Here is a 16,157-nt window from a genome sequence, read left to right on the forward strand (position 1 = left end):
GAATGACATGGCTTGAAATCATTGTTTTGATTCCCATTGACTGAAGGCTGGAGGGGCTTTACTGGTTAAGCTTTTAAAGCCGCAGCAGTTTAAACTCTTTCCCTTTTTGCCTGGTGCACCCTTTCTCCAGTTGACCTTGAAACACATTAACTCATCTTTGGAAAGAAACTGAACAAAACACCTTTTGCCTTCAAATCTGGGCTGCCTTCTGTCTCAGAGTGTTACATAAATTGGTGGCGTTGCCGGTGTCCCTGACTTCGGGGCAACAGAGAACTGGTGTGGTAGTGCTGGCCAGCCTCCAGGCAGAGCGAGTGAGTAAACACTCCTGTGGCTCCCCTACCACGTCCCTCTGCCACAGCGGACAAGCTGACCGGCAGTGTTCAGGGTCAGGGGCACTCCTGCCCTACCTTTGAGGGTGGATCCAATAGTTGAGCAGTATTGGAGAGTGCACCCAGAATGGACCCATCTTGACACATGATGTGTGTGAGCCCTGTCCTTTCCTTAAATGTAGTCATGTAAGGTTCATTGCTGAAATTTCCAGGTAAAATATTTGGTTGCAAAATAGGGATTTTTAGAAACTTTTAAATGGAAGATACTTAGTAATCATTTAACCAAATCCCTTATTTTTGTAGATGAAGAACCTATGGCTCAGACACGTCACTTGCTTTGTCCAAGATCACAGATAGACTGTGGGGAGCAGAAATGGTCTTAGAACCAAGGTTTCCTGAGCAGTGGTGTACCTGTAGTGGGGACAGGTTGCCCCAGGTGTGGGCAGTAAGGGACTCCATTGTCTGTAAAGACCATATAAATGATAACAAAGACCCTGGCTCTGACTTTATTACCACCATGATCTGACAGTTCCAAACAGTGTCCGTGATAAAATACCCCTTCTCGCTGTGCTGGACACTCCCACCAGCCCACTCCCCACCTCTTTGGTACACCACTGTTCCTGACTCCCAGTTTTATGTTTCCCCCCTCAAAACCAAGAGGTGGCCCCATCAAACAAACCACAAGCAAACAAAGAACAAATCCTGCATTGAAGTACTCCCTGCTTCTTTCGGACTTAAGTCAGGAAAATAGCCTTTTGGTGAGCTCATTTGGAGGCAGGGCGGGCTGGTGCAGAAAAAATGCAATGTCTTAAAAATTCATGTGTGGGGGACCCAAAAGAACAGTGATGGGATTTGCAGGACTTGCCTGGCCCACATCTGTCTGCTGCGTGAGTGTGGGTGCTGAGCCCTGCTTGCACGCTCTGACTTTATGCAGGGCCAGGAGCTCCTAGCCCTGGGTCTGGGTCAGAGTCAACAGAGTTGAAAACTCTCTGGATTACTGTCTAAACCTAATTCTCTCCCGGATGATTAGAGCCTTTGGGAAAGTAGTCGGTGGTCTGAGGGCCTGACCTGCTTGTGTGTGCGTCTCTGTGTGGTCATTTTGGCCAGACTGGCTGCTGTCCGGGCTTTTTTTTTTTTTTTTCCCCTCTCCAGCCATCCCCCCTGCAACGGGTGGGTAAATATTCCAGTCTGACTTCAGCTGCCGAGTCATCAGTTCTGACAGACGGCTGCCTCTTTGCAGCGGCCCCCCCTCCCCACCCACCCCCAGCCCCTCATTTCATCTTCCCCCTGTCAGAACTCACCCTTTGGCAGAAATCTTTTCCGAGAGCTAAATGTGAGCCTCAAAGAGATGCCGTCAAGGTATTTTTCATAATTTTCAAAAGTAATTTCCTTCCCTCCACCCCCCCACCCGCCTTCTCTTCATTATAATTATGTCTTAGCAGCTACCCAAATCAGCATGGCAGGATCCAGTCCTCTCCCCTATGGGGAGGGCCAGCCTTTCCCAGCTCAGCTCGCTGGGGTGGGGGGAAGGTCCCCAGGAAAGGAAGGCTGGACAAGCAAAGGCTTCCTCACCATTGGCTTCAGAAACAAGGTGATAGAATCATTTCCTAGGAAGAAAAATAAAATGATTTCATGTCCCCTTGGCTCTAGAAAAGGACCCCGAAGGTATTTCCCTACGTGCCGGGTCTGTAACAGTATTTAGGGTACTTTTCATACAGTTCAGGTGCATGTTTTTTTTTGTTTTTTTTTAAATTTTTTTTTCCAACGTTTATTTTTAGGACAGAGAGAGACAGAGCATGAACGGGGGAGGGGCAGAGAGAGAGGGAGACACAGAATCGGAAACAGGCTCCAGGCTCTGAGCCATCAGCCCAGGGCCTGACGCGGGGCTCGAACTCCCGGACCGCGAGATCGTGACCTGGCTGAAGTCGGACGCTTAACCGACTGCGCCACCCAGGCAGGTGCATGTTTTTGAGAGTAGATGACATCTGGTCCAGAACATTCTCTGGTCAACTTGCTCAACTCTTCTACCCCTCTCTCCTCTCCCTCTCATGTTTCCTCACTCCCTCAGGAAGGAGTCAAGGAAAAATTTCATATTTTTTCTCTGAATCTTGTCTCTGCTTCCACCCACCTCCAAATCCCTCCTATGGCTGGTTCTCAACAGGCTTCTATCCCCAGGAAAAGGAAGAGGACTAGAGTGTATCTCTGGCCCTCTGCAGAGACTGGGGTATGGCCAGCCCCAGCCCAACTGAGATCCTGGGGGTAAATTATCCTCTCCTAGGAATGCTGGGACTTGACATTCAAAAATCCTATTCATTGAAAACAGACACTAGCCCCGAAAACCTGGTTTAGTAGATAAAATCTGTAACCACAAGAGGATAAATCTAGTTTGGCTTGTTTGTACTGGTCTAATTTAATATGATCTCCCTTGGAGTTTCCAGCGTCTAGATTTTCTAGATCATTAAATCCATTACTTTTCAGTGTTTGCTTTTTTTTTCTTTTTTCAGAGGATGGGGGATAGGGAGTGGGTATATTTTTTAGTGGCATCCTTCACTAATCAGGAAAGCTGCATCAAAGCCCATTTGGGGTCTGAAGTGACTAATTTCTGGGCCAACGGGCTCTGAAGGAAGATTTCTACCCAGTTAACATAAATGACCCTAACAGAAAAGTAAAAAAAAAAAAAAAAAGGGGGGGGGTCTCCTTGCTGCAGCCACTGCTGTAGTAGGACTCACAAAGGGTGGAAAAGTCATTTCTCACCTACTGAAAATGCCGAATGCCAGCACGAAGGGAGATAGCTGGGAGCTAATGTGTGCCCTTGAACAAATGGGCCATCTCTCCGACTTTTGGACCTCATGGGACAGGTAGAGCAGGCCTCACACCTGCAGCTCCGGGTCAGCAGGCTGAGGTAGCTGAGAGCTTCATGTAAGAACAGTGCTCATGAGAGCAGACATCATTGTTTCATTATGACATAACCCCCCCCCCACCCCCCAGTGTCAGTTTTCACTAAGAAAGCGGTTCTGTGAGATTAGGCACCCTCTACCCTTCCTACATTCACCTTTGCTATGCGGAAGGTGAGTAGTGGAGAGAATCCCAGGTTGCTCTAGCCCTTAGTCTGTGCCGGGTCCCCTCCTCCTTGCTGGACCACCGTCTTGCCCACTGGCACCACAGTACCAGTGCCCTTGGCAGTGAGAAGTGGCTGTGGGCCACGGTTGTCTCTGAAGCTGCAGTCTGGGAGACACTTGCTCCAGGACAGGGCTCACAGCTCAGCTACACCCCCAGAGCTTCCATGCCCCCACTTTATGGCAGAGAGCCAAGGAAAGACTATAGAGATTGTTTGCTTATTGGGAATTTGAATCCATGACTCTGTGTGTGTGTGTGTGTATGTGTGTGTGTGTGTGTGTGTGTGTGTGCACACACGTGCGCACACATGGGCACATGAGAATGTTTCTCTCCAAGTCTTTTTTTTTAGCTTTGATAAGATGATCCTTTTTTAAAAAATTTTTTTAAATGTTTGTTTATTTTTGAGAGCGAGAGAGTGAGACAGAGCGTGAGCGGGGGAGGGCCAGAGAGAGGGAGACACAGAATCAGAAGCAGGCTCCAGGCTCTGAGCTGTCAGTACAGAGCCCCATGCAGGGGCTCGAACTCATGAGCTGTGAGATCATAACCTGGGCCAAAGTTGGATGCTTAACCGACTGAGCCACCCAGGCACCCCCTTTCCTTAATTTTTTGACATTACCTTTTAAATAATCCATATGGATTTTTCCTGCCCTGTAACTCCTAACAAAGAGAAAGCATGGCGACAAAGCAAGCTGGGAGGCAAGTTTTGCAACTTGTCAGTTTGAGCAGTGAAGCAGTACATGTGTGCACATGTGTGTGTGCGTGTGTGAGTGTGTGTGAGTGAGATAGACACTGGAGTAAAACACTTTGTCACCAAATGGTGTCCTTCCTTGGGCAGAAGACTACACTGTGTGGTGACTGTCCCTACATAATTGGACTGTCTCTTCATACAAGCCAAGATGCTTGTTTCTGAATATAAGCCCATGCACTCTCAACAGGTCAGGAGCGATAGTAAAAACCTGTTGTCTGGCTTTGTATTCAGAATAATGGAGTCACTAATCTACTTGATCTGGCCAAGTCAGATAAAGAAGAAAGTGAAGGATGCCCATGTTTCAGGGATAGAAGGTACTTGTAAAAGCGATTTCTTTGGGGGAGGGGGATCAGGGGGAGACATACAGGAGAAAAAAAAAAAAAGGAGCAAAGACTGTTGGAAACCTTTTAATTAGTACTAATTACCTCAGCAGAAAATGTTGGAAGCTTGAAAGGATTTGTGTCAGCAAGTGAAAGATCAAAGATTGCTAGGCTCGCATTTTAATCTGTTGGCTATAAAAAGGAATGAGGGGGGTGGTAATGGGACCCAGGAGAATGGCTGCCCAGGTGGCTCTACCCTTAATCCCTTCTTTACTGCTGCAGCCTGAGGCCTAGTCCCAATTACATAATAAGATGATTTAATTTAATTTTTTTCTTTTGCTTTGACTTCAACTGGGGCGTAGGGGAGAGGATGGGTGGTTTTCCTCCCCTTCCGTGAGGATGGAGTAGGCTGGGGACCATAGACTTGGACGCTGCACAATCCCTTCTATTGATTTTTTTCAATCTTTTTCTCATCCAGCAAAATGACACTGTAATTTCAATTAAAATAAGACTGCAAACAAAAAACTCCACACCAGGGAAAGACTTCTTCAAGACTGAGAGAGTCTCTCAGTGTACTAAGGAGGTGAGGCCTTGGCTGGTGTGGTCTGGCTATGGCTAGAATATAACTGGGGCAACAGGTAAACTATGTCACGAGAACGCTGCCAGTTGGTCCCACGCTGTGATAGTTCCTTCAAAGTCCAGTGGGGCAGGAAGAGGGAAAGGGAGGGAAGAAGGAGAGCAACATTGACTGTCTACACCACTCACCGTGGAGGAACTGTGTGTTTGCTCCTCTCTCCCTTTCTGTCACCACCGTCTCTTCCTCCTCTTTAAGAATAGATTAGGCTGGGGCAGGGTCTATATAGCTCTGGGTGCTCTGTATGTATCCCTTTGGCCCTCACCATTTCTGTGTCCACCCATTTCATGGATTCCACCTCCAGGCACCTGTACCTTTTCTCAGGCCACTGGAGCCTGCTCAGCCATCAACCACTGACTCCTGGAGGAGGTTGGTAAATACAAATACCTCTGCTCCCTTTCCCATCGTTTGATACAGCTCTGAGAAGTGATCTACCCTGCATCCCATACTAGTCTAGAGCAGAGATTGGCCTGAGAGCCCAATCTGGCCTGTTTTTGTAAATAAAGTTCTATTGGAACATTTTTATGCCACTTATTTATATATTTATTTGCTATCCATTTTATATTATCTATCTACTTTCACACAGAGTGGTGGTGACAGAGATCATACGGCCCTCAAATCCTATCATATTTATTATCTGGCCACTGACATAAAAAGTTTGCTGATCTTACCCTAAAAAGCCTTTGAACTCCATTTGGCCCCATCAGCAACCTGTCCTGTGATGCATCATTTATTAACTTCTTTCCCTTTCTGATCTCACTTTCTGGTGCTTTGTATATCGTCTCTCAAATAAATGACTTGCTGTCTTTATGTCAAAGTCTACTTCTGGGAACTCTAACCTAAGACCTTATGTGCATGTACATGTACAAAAGACAGAATCCCTGCAGGTAGTGCTGGTTAACCCCTGTCTCTTCCAGGGTCCCAAGTGTATACTTTCAGAAATTCAGTGAACCAGATAGCAGCTCAGCTTAGAAAACCTAAAAATGCTGTAGAGTGTTGCCCTTCGACTGAAGGATCTGCATTCACATCATTGAACCATTTCATTCATGAATATAGGGTCATTCCTAAGTTTTTAGGTGAAAGTCCTCAGGATGAAAGCCTACATGGTATAATCCAAACTATCTGCTGTGGATCCAGGAGTGTCGCTCAGTGCTCTGTGGCATGGCACTTACAAAATTTTTAGTAATGGGACACCTGACCTTGACTGGTCCAGCTCCATTTCAGAAAGTCAGACCACTGGACACCGTGTTTAAATATCCACATGCTGTAGAACAGGCTACCAAAGAAGGTTTGGGGCCCAGATCACCTGGTGTTTGGCTTGTGCCAGGCACCTAAAATCTTATGCACGGCCCCTTCTCATGTATAAGTATTTTTTGTCTTCCTTTGTTCTCCTTTATCTCCTTATCTCAGTTAATTCTGATATTCATTTATTATGAGGATGGAGAAGGTCTAGTTGGCAGATGAGAGAAATAGGTACATCAGCATCTTGCCATTTGTGTTACTTTTCTATTGCCGCATAACAAGTCACCCCCAAATTTAGCAAACTTTATTTATCACAGTTTCTGTGGGTCGGGAGTCTAGAGGTAGCTTAACCCAGGGTCTTTCACAAGGCTGTGATTAAGATGCCAGACAAGGCTGACATCCTTGCAAGCTCAACTGGGGACGATCTGTTTCTAAGCTCATTCACAGGGCTTTTGGTGGGATTCATTTTCTCACAGGATGTTCGAGTAAGGCCTCATTTTCATGGTGGGTATTGGCTGGAGGCCTCCCTTGGTTCCTTACTACATGAGACTCCCCACGGGCCATCTCGCAACATGGCAGTTAGCTTTTAAGGAAGTGGGCAAGTGAGAGAGGGAGATCCAACAAGATGGACGTCATAGTCTTTGTAACCTTATCTCAGAAGTGAGATCCCATCACTTTACCTTATTCTATTCATTGGAAGCAAGTAATTAAGGCATTAGGTCCATCCCACATTCAAGCAGAGGGGATTACAAAAGGACATGCATAACAGCAGGAAGGGATCATAGTCATCTTAGAAGTCACCTCATACCACTGACACTCAGTCCTAATGTCCCCTTGGCATTATTTAAGAATGAGGAATCCAATGCAAGTGTATTTTACCATTTGTCTTTAATCGTTAAATGATATTAACTGTTTTGGAATGAAAAAATTTTTAAACTTTGATCAACCCACTCCTCTGTGTTCTTAAAGAGATTAAACAGCATATATTCTTAGAATCTGAAGTCTCAGTTCAGAATCTATGTCTTTGAGGGGCGCCTGGGTGGCTCAGTTGGTTGAGCATCCGACTTTTGCTCTGGTCATGATCTCGCAGTCTGTGAGTTCGAGCCCCGCATCAGGCTCTGTGCTGACAGATCAGAGCCTGGAGCCTGCTTCAGATTCTGTATCTCCCTCTCTCTCTGCCCCTTCCCCACTCATGCTCTCTCTGTCAAAAATAAATGAACATTAAAAAAAATTTTAAAGATTCTATGTCTTTGAAAGTATCATTCCTGGACTTCCAGCCTAAAGTGGACCATTCCCTTCAAGTTCTTGTAGTGCTTACTTTCTATGTTGTTTATTTGGTATATAATCCCACAGCATTTTGTGACAGTTCTGTTGTTATCTTGAGTTACTTCTTGACTCTTATATTGTGTAATTTCCACATGCTGACATCTTGTCTTCCCATAAGAATTATAAACAATTTGAATGTGGCAACTGTCTAATACTTCAAATAAAAAGCAACTGAATACATGTTGACTTTTTCCCTTGGATGTTGTTGATTTCTGACTCGTGACCATGATTTGTGATGGCTACTGAATGGTGTGGTGCTCACTGCCCCTATACTGCGTAGCACCAACCCACTCTTATTTATTTTGGTAGGTGGTTTTGCTTTAGTCATCAATGTTGTCCTTTGATTTCAATTCAGTAGCCTTTGATCTCCTGCCTTTTCCCCAATTTTGGCCAAGATTAGGAAACTAGTCTTAAAGTGCTGTTTTGATTGAAAGTCACAGTTTTGTCAATGCTGAAGATTCCTTTCCATAAGATCTTGGTTTGTGACATCATTGGGGCTGAGAGGCAACCGAACCTTTTTTGAACACTGACTTCACGGCAGCATCATTCACTTACCTCTAGGTTCGTGGCTAATAGCTCAGAGAATGCAGATGGATGCACATGTGAACTTGAGATAAACAATGTGCTCTATTTTTATATTCTGAATGATGATTGTATGAAGCCTGCACTAGGAAGCCTGGGGAAGGAGAGTGAAAATGATTATGGTTTGAGGAGGTTGGGGCTGACCACCCCATCAGTGCTTGTGATTGCGAGTTTCTCTTCAGGTTAGGGAAATACGTACATTGACATCTTGCCATTTGTGTTACTTTTCTATTGCCACATGGCAAATCACCCTCAAATTTAGCTCAATACCTGGCTCACATACCTACCTACACATATGGTGTCTCTCGCTCATACTATCACCTTCGTGGGCACCGCTGAGAATCTTGGCACTCTTTATGGAACTAGGCGTATCAGTTAGGCGTTATAGTTTGAATTCTGTCCCCCAGCCCCCACAACCTCTTAAATTCTTGTTGAAGTTCTAACCCCCAGTGCCTCAGAGTATGAACTTATTTGGAAATAGTGTCATAGATGTAATTAATTAAGTTAAAATGAGATCATACTGGAGTAGGGTGGGTCCCTAGTCACATATGATCAGTGTCCTTATAAAAACAATGCAATGTGAAGAGGCAGACCCACACATAGGGCAAAGGCAAATGCTGGGGTAGAGGCCTGAAACAGATCCTTCTCTAGTGCCTGCTGACTGACACTTTGACTTCTAGCTTCCAGAACTGTGAGACAAATGTCTGTTCTTCAAAGCCACCTAGTTTGTGCTACTTTGTTATAGCAGCCCCTAGAAAACCAATACAGGAAGTATTCCTGGCCTGGTTTTGAGGCCCTAGCACCTCACGTCCTGTCCTTGGTCCTGAATCAGTGCCCTTGTTTTCTGTCTCCACACTCTGCCTTGGTCTGCCATTCCCTTCAGGATTTCCCATTCTCTGAGGGGTTGGTGGTGATATTTTTCTATTGTATGTCCAGCCTGGCTGCTGCTTCCCCATGGAAAAAAGGAGTCCACCAAGAGTAATGACGGGGACTTGTCTACCCACACTTGGACAGCTGCACTCAGGCAAATCTGAAATGTCTGACTGGGACATGTTTCAAGCCTGAGGCAAGCCCTTCTGTGTGTGGTGTTTTCTTCATGGGCTACTCTGGCTTCCCAAGAAGTGTATACATCTTCTAAGAGTGCGCCCATCTGTGGAAGTTCAGGACTTCTGAGCCCTAACAAGCTGCAGCTTCCAGCTTGCTTGATAAGGTTTGCTGTCACTTTCTTTTCTGGTGATGTTGGGGAAGGGAAGAGTCACGCAGCCTGTCAGTCTTGTCTGCTCCCACGAAAGGGGAAAGTTCTCTTACTTTCCTCGTGGAGACTGACAGCTATGCCAACTCTACCATCACTGTGGAGGCTCCTTCCCAGATCATGAATTGGGTCAGCAGGACTTGAATGTAACCCTCAGCTGTGGAGGAGGGCTTGCAGGACAGTAGTAAGAGCAAGATGGAGGGAGGCTGCTCACCCCACACTGAGAGAGCAAAAAGCATTATCTTTCACCTAATCCAGAGTCTCTCAACCTCGGCACTAAGGACACTTTAGGTCAAATAGGTTTTTGTTATGGGGGGTGTCCTGTATATTGCAGGATGGTTAAAGTATCCCTGGCCCCTACCCACTGGATGCCAGTGCCACCACCCAATTATGACAACCAGAGATGTCTTTAGACATTGACAAGTGCCTCCTAGGGAGGCAAAATCACCCATCATTGAGGACCACTGATGAAATCCCATCAAACACCTGTAGGGATCTCTGTGGTGAGCTGCAGTGTTCTCTCAGGAGAAAGCACAGGCATGTCTTATTAGGAAGGGATAGTTTTGGGTCAATGCTAGGTGGCTGTGTGGAGTTAAGAGAGATACAGGCTTATAAATGTCAGACTTCCAGGGATGTTTAAAGACATAGAGTGAAAAGCAGCTTCAATTGATGCATGATGTTACAGACCTAAATGTTAGAATTAATCAGGCTCTAGTGATCACATTGCTCAGGGGTTGCTGTTTGCTGGCTCACGGGTAGGGTAACTTCCATCCCTGTCTGCCCAGGACAATTCTAGTTAAAGCCTATTTTCAGGTCATAATGAGTAACAGTGCCCCTTTATTCCGGGAGGTACTCCTGTGTAGACAACAGATAACATAATCACCCTCCTGGGCCAAGTACAGCCCATCACTGTGTGTGTGGACAACACACATACTAATTCAGATACCTTTGGGTGGAGCATATGCTGGGATTCCCTCAGTCCTCACCAGTCCTTACTGTCTTCTCTGCATTGTCTGTATTTCAGTACTTCTAAAATAAACATTTCCTCCCCACATTTCAACGTCTCTGAATCCATCTCAAAACAGATGGCTTCTTAAAACTGTCACCAGCCAGGAGGCAGTTGTGATGGAGTTGTTGTCACTACACATCCTAACTTAAAGTTGTTACTATTTTCACCTCACTTGACTAGTACACATTTTTGATAACTCATGTGCCATTTAATAATTCACTGTAATTTGGCATTGAAAGACAAAATTATTGTGTATGTGGAAAGGGCATACACTTGATATCATGAAGCAAATATTGGTTGGAGTAATGACCTTGATTTATGAATGTGTTTCTTGCAAAGCCACAAGCAGGATATAAGAAAGGAAGAGAGTTCCTGAGGTATTTTAAGGTAGGAAACATTGGGTTATTTTTAATTGACATTGGTTTTTCTCTCTTGTTAATACCTAAAATAACCTTGGATTCATTGAAATACAGCATGTTACCTGACTTGCCCCTGAAGATATTTGAATTGAGGACCCCCAATGGTTCTCACACTTTGATATGCATGGAAATGATGTGGGGAAATTAACTGGAGATATCCAGACCCCAGCCATACAAAGAGTGATTTGTAAGTTAGGATTGGTTTTTGGCATCTGAACTCTGAGACATGTGATCTACAAACCACCCTTCTAGACACACTGATACAGTCACCCCCTTTATTCCCCTCTGGAGGAATCTTAGGTACAGAGAGGGAAAGGAAGGCATCTGCTCATATATAGTAATTGGGTGAGCTGGGACTGACGTGGTATTTTCCAAGTTACCGATAAACAAGTATTTTAAGGAGTGTGTCTTATAAACATTTCTGAGGCTCTTCTTGGCCCTTTCTTCTGGAAAGGATATAGGATTAGGATTTGGGCCTATATCCAGGGTAGGTAGGTTTTCCTCTCCTCCTACTTAGCCATCACTGTGGGAGATGCCAAGAGGGGTCTTTAATTAATTGTCAAGGAGACAAGAGTAAGACACCTAGGACATAGGTGAGCAGACCAAGTCTGTGGAACAGTTATGGAAAGAACATGCAGAGTAGAAGGCTTTGGGAGAGAAGTTCAGCCACATCTGGGGCAGGCTGAAAAGTCTTCTCCAAGAAGGTTGGGTTTGAGCTCCACCTTGAACCATAGGTGAGTTGTACAATAGCAGAGAGCAGGTAGAGGCACTTCAAGTGAAGATAGAATGACCAGACAGGTTACTCAGTCTTCCCACAAATCTTGACAGGTCCTTAGAAGGTGATAGAAATAAAATCTGGAGGTCTGGCTTGAAAGCCAGGTCAAGACAGATCAAAAAAGTTAGCTTTGTCAAAAGCTTCAGGTTCATTCTTACCTAGAGACAACCCCTTGTGATCCCAAGTCATTAATCCACCTGGAGGCCTATCCTGACCTGAGTTCCCTTGCTTTGAAGTGTGCTGTCCTCTGCAGCATGAGGAAATAATTTGCTGCCTGCTTCAATGAACCATCAGGAGAGCCAGCAGACCTAATGACATGTGAGAATATTAACCTCCTACCACGAAGAGCTGTGAATCTTGAGCAGCAGTCTATAATTCACCCTGGACTCCTGAGCCAGACCTCTCCAGCTTTCTCACTCACTCACTTTCTCACTTATATCCAGAGAGAGAAGGAGAGACCTGCTCATAAAACTTTATATTCTCCAATAGTGTGAGCTTCACTGAGCTGCTTAGTAATGAGTGCCTTTCCTTTTGCAGTCATGGAGAAATGTGTACCCTCAGAGGTGGGGTGGGGGCTATTTTTAATGTTGCATTTTGCATAAAATTCTTTCTCCTAACCCTGGAAATGCATGATATCATGGAAGGTGACCATTAAAGTGCTTGGATAACCAAACTTTGTAATTCTATACTTGGTCTTAAAAATCAAAGCAAAAAATGGTAGTTAGGGCTCTAATCTTAGGACATTTTAGATATTAGATGGGACCTTAAAGATCTTTTATGGTCGCTTGAAGGCAGAAGGAGCATTTAAACCTCATTGTGTTATAACTGTGTTTTTGCCCTTGTTTCATGAGATCGTGGGCCCCTTGAGGACAGGATAATATCTTCACTGTATTTGCACTCCCGGGCTTATCAGAGTGTCTGAGCCATACAAGATCTCAAATAAATGTCAGTGCAAAGATGGAGCAGATTGTCTGCTCCAACTCCCAGTTTTGCACATGGAAAACACACAGACACACGCAGACACACACACACACACACACACACACACGCAGACACACACACACACACACACGCAGACACACACACACACACACACACACACACACACACACACACACACTAAAGTCCATAGGGCAGTTCATTAGTGGGCATAGCTAGAGTTCTCCTAGGGATGAGTGAGCCTCTTTTCTCCTGTCTGCCTCTGGTTAGATGACTACCACTCTTCGCCCTGGATTGCCACTGTGGTGTTTTCATTAAGAGAAGTGTTGTTCTGATGGAGACTGTCTAGTAAACTCAGTTAAGCCAAGCACAAATGTAGGGCCAGGGGACCCAAATCATGGAATACATATGGAAATGGGAGATTAGTTGCCTGTGGGTTAGAAGGTACCTAAGACATTCAGGCATGGCCCCTTGGATGACAGCATCTATCAAAGTAGGAGTTCTTGGACCGGGAGAGTATTTCTCACTTAGCTAGAAAATCTTAGCCCATCAGATTCCACACAGGTGGGAGCAGACTTGTTTCATTCACACTAGGGGGTGCTCAGTAAACATTCCCTGAGGGAGAATAATCCATTCTGTAGTTTTTATGGTACTTTTCCGTTTAGCCAGGCCATTTAATTTCCATATTTCAAGTGTCTCTGCACAATACTGGGCACATACAGGTTTTCTTATGATTTACAAATGTAACGAAATCAAACCTGTCTTCCTCTGCTGACTTGACTAGCACAATGAATGGAAAAACCAGTGGTTAGTATCCACTCTGGATATATGTAACTCTCAGTCTTCCTGGTCTTTCCAAATTGTTACCCTCTTCCTTCTGCCATTTTCTTCTTTTTAAAATTAATTTTATTAAAACCAATCAAATTAAAACTGCTTCTGTCCAGGGCATCTCAAGGTCCATTCATTATGGCTTCTTATCTTGGCAGACAATCGGCACAGAAAGGCAGCTTGGCCATTATGCACATACAAAGCCCATCACTTCCCTACCAGTGGCCAATTCATCAAACATTTATCTTTTGCCCTCTGAGCACTGTGTCACTTAGCCTGTCACTCCCTAGTCTAGGATGCTAGGAAAGATGAAAAAAACGCAGGGGGGAGAGCGGGAGTTTTCTTCTCCCACAACTTTCCCATCTCAGATTATTTTGTTAATCAGCTTTCATACTTGAGACTTGAAACTCTCCCCTACCCTGCTACCCTCCAACCTCTATCTTTTTGGCCATATGAAGATTACTACATGTATGCTCAACTTTTTACTGAGTGATGGAATGTCGAAGGCAAAGATTAAACTTTAGCTTGGTTTGGGAGTTTTCTATTGTAACCCACTTTAGAGCAGAGAATGTTAGAAAATGAACAGACATCTAAAATAATTGAGTCTGGCCTCCCCAGTTTACAAAAGAGTTAAGTGAGGCCCAGAACAGGACAAAGGTTTTGACTGAAGCACTGCAGGAAGGTAGTCACCAAGGCAGGATAAGAATCAGGGTCCCTGGTCATCTTCAGATAGAGGTTCTCGCAAGCTGGCATTTCCTTATTTGTCTGACAATTCTGAATACATTTTAGTATGTCTTCTGGTGCGTTAGCTACTTGCTTCCTTACCTGAGGTAACTAATTAGTTCTTTTGAGAATAAAATACACACTTTTTTTTTTCCAAAAATGATCTTTCAAATATCAACAATCCTTATGTCTACTAGACCTAGGCTTGTTTTTAGATACCTTATCTCATGTCCTGCCTCTTCCAATATCTGCAAAGTGTATAGGTCTGGGATTTTTCCTCCACCATAATGGATGAGAAAATGATAGCCAGAAACTGAAAACAGAGATCATGCACCCAAATTTAGTGGTGTTACTTTGTGTGCCCAATTGCCACATTTGTGTTTGGCTTCACTGAGTTGACAAGATAGTCTCCATTGAAATACCATCTTCCTTGTGAAAATACCACCATGACATTCTACCCCCAAGAGCGGCAGTCAAGTAACTAAAGAGACAGATGGGGATGAAAGAACCTGCATTTAGTCCTGGTAAAAATCTCTTGTTTCTCATGCTGCACATCTGCAAGCATTTGATCTGTCTTCTTTGTCCCTAACACTGTTAACTTCTGTGAGGTGGAAGTCCTCGGGTCCCAGAATGTGCCTTTATATGAAATGGAGTACAATCCTAACAAAGTCATTCTTTGTAAGATTTTTCAAAGCACGGAACTAGGGCTCTTTTAAAAGAAGGAAAATGGCTCTAAGAGTAAGCCACTTTTGGAGGTCACCATATCACCCAAGGCCTTCTTTCCTTCAGGAGATATAAAGGTATCTTGTAGTCTGGGACAGAAAACATGTTTTCACCTTTTTCAGCCAACTGGGACCTCACAGAATCAGTAGTTGACATATTTTTGCTGGTGTTCCTGGCCTGATTCCAGTCCAGGGGGCCCTACCCATGGGGAAGCTAGTCTTTGGGCAGGTATTTGATTAGGGCCCCTTTGGGTCCCCAGGGCCTTGAGGCACAGCCATGTAAATGTCTCCTTTTCTGGTTGGTTTGCAATGAGTAGACACCATCTGTTGAATTAAATTCCCTTTATGGAGGGTGGTGAAAGGCTTGTGTGGAAGAGACACTGTTATCTTTCAAGCAAACAGTTCATGAGGTTGAAGAGCTGTGTTCTTGGCCCAACATATGTTTGCCCAATGGCTGTGGGAGCCTCCCCCACCAGGCGCTGAATTCCGCCCCGTGGCGACACACACACATACCGCGGCTGCAACACACCATGTCCACTCCCTTACATCTCCCTAGTAAAGAAAACCTCCATTTATAGAACCCGCCAAACAAACTCACTCTTTAGACTCTTAAAAACAAACAAGATCCTGAGGCCACAGGCTCCATGCGTGCATGTGTGGTTTTATAAAAGCTCAAGCCGTGAACCAAAATAATTTCAGAGACATAGTCAAAGCCCAGACCAAGCCCTATCACCAGGGTGGGAGAAATGCAGGAAAGATTCACTGAGAGGCATGGAGGATGGCCAGATGGGCAAAGGGATGGGAATAAAACATGGAGGCATCTAGCTCGTTCATAGGGAGTACCTGGTTCTCACCTTTGTCCTCAGGGAACCACTTGCTGTAATAACTTCAGGACAAACACAGGAGGAGTGGGTGGAAAACGGTGACTGCTGAAGCCCTCATTTCTTTCCTCTCAATGTCTAGAGCCCATTTTGCCCACACTGCTTAATAATGTGCTGTCCGTTATGGTCTCTCCATTTCAAGTCCAACTTCTTTCTCTGTTCCCATAGATGGTAGGCCCAGGGGGAGCAGGTGCCATGACTTGTACATCTTTTATATCCCCAGATGTGTTGCATCTTGAGAGCCTGCCATGCTGGAAGAGGGTAACACATGTATGATTTCTTGTGCCAAGTAAGCTTTTTGGAACGGCAGT

At 44.8% G+C, this 16,157-nt stretch overlaps 1 protein-coding gene across 7 annotated transcripts in view; it reads left to right on the forward strand.

The window, feature by feature from the left end:
• LRMDA (leucine rich melanocyte differentiation associated) overlaps positions 1-16,157 on the forward strand; it is a 1,047,786-nt gene that overhangs the window by 561,524 nt on the left and 470,105 nt on the right. The gene's annotated exons all lie outside the window — the stretch shown is intronic.

The sequence above is a fragment of the Herpailurus yagouaroundi genome, unplaced genomic scaffold, assembly GCF_014898765.1.
Source record: "Herpailurus yagouaroundi ecotype Mexico unplaced genomic scaffold, PumYag 163, whole genome shotgun sequence".
Classification (NCBI taxonomy): Eukaryota; Metazoa; Chordata; class Mammalia; order Carnivora; family Felidae; genus Herpailurus; species Herpailurus yagouaroundi.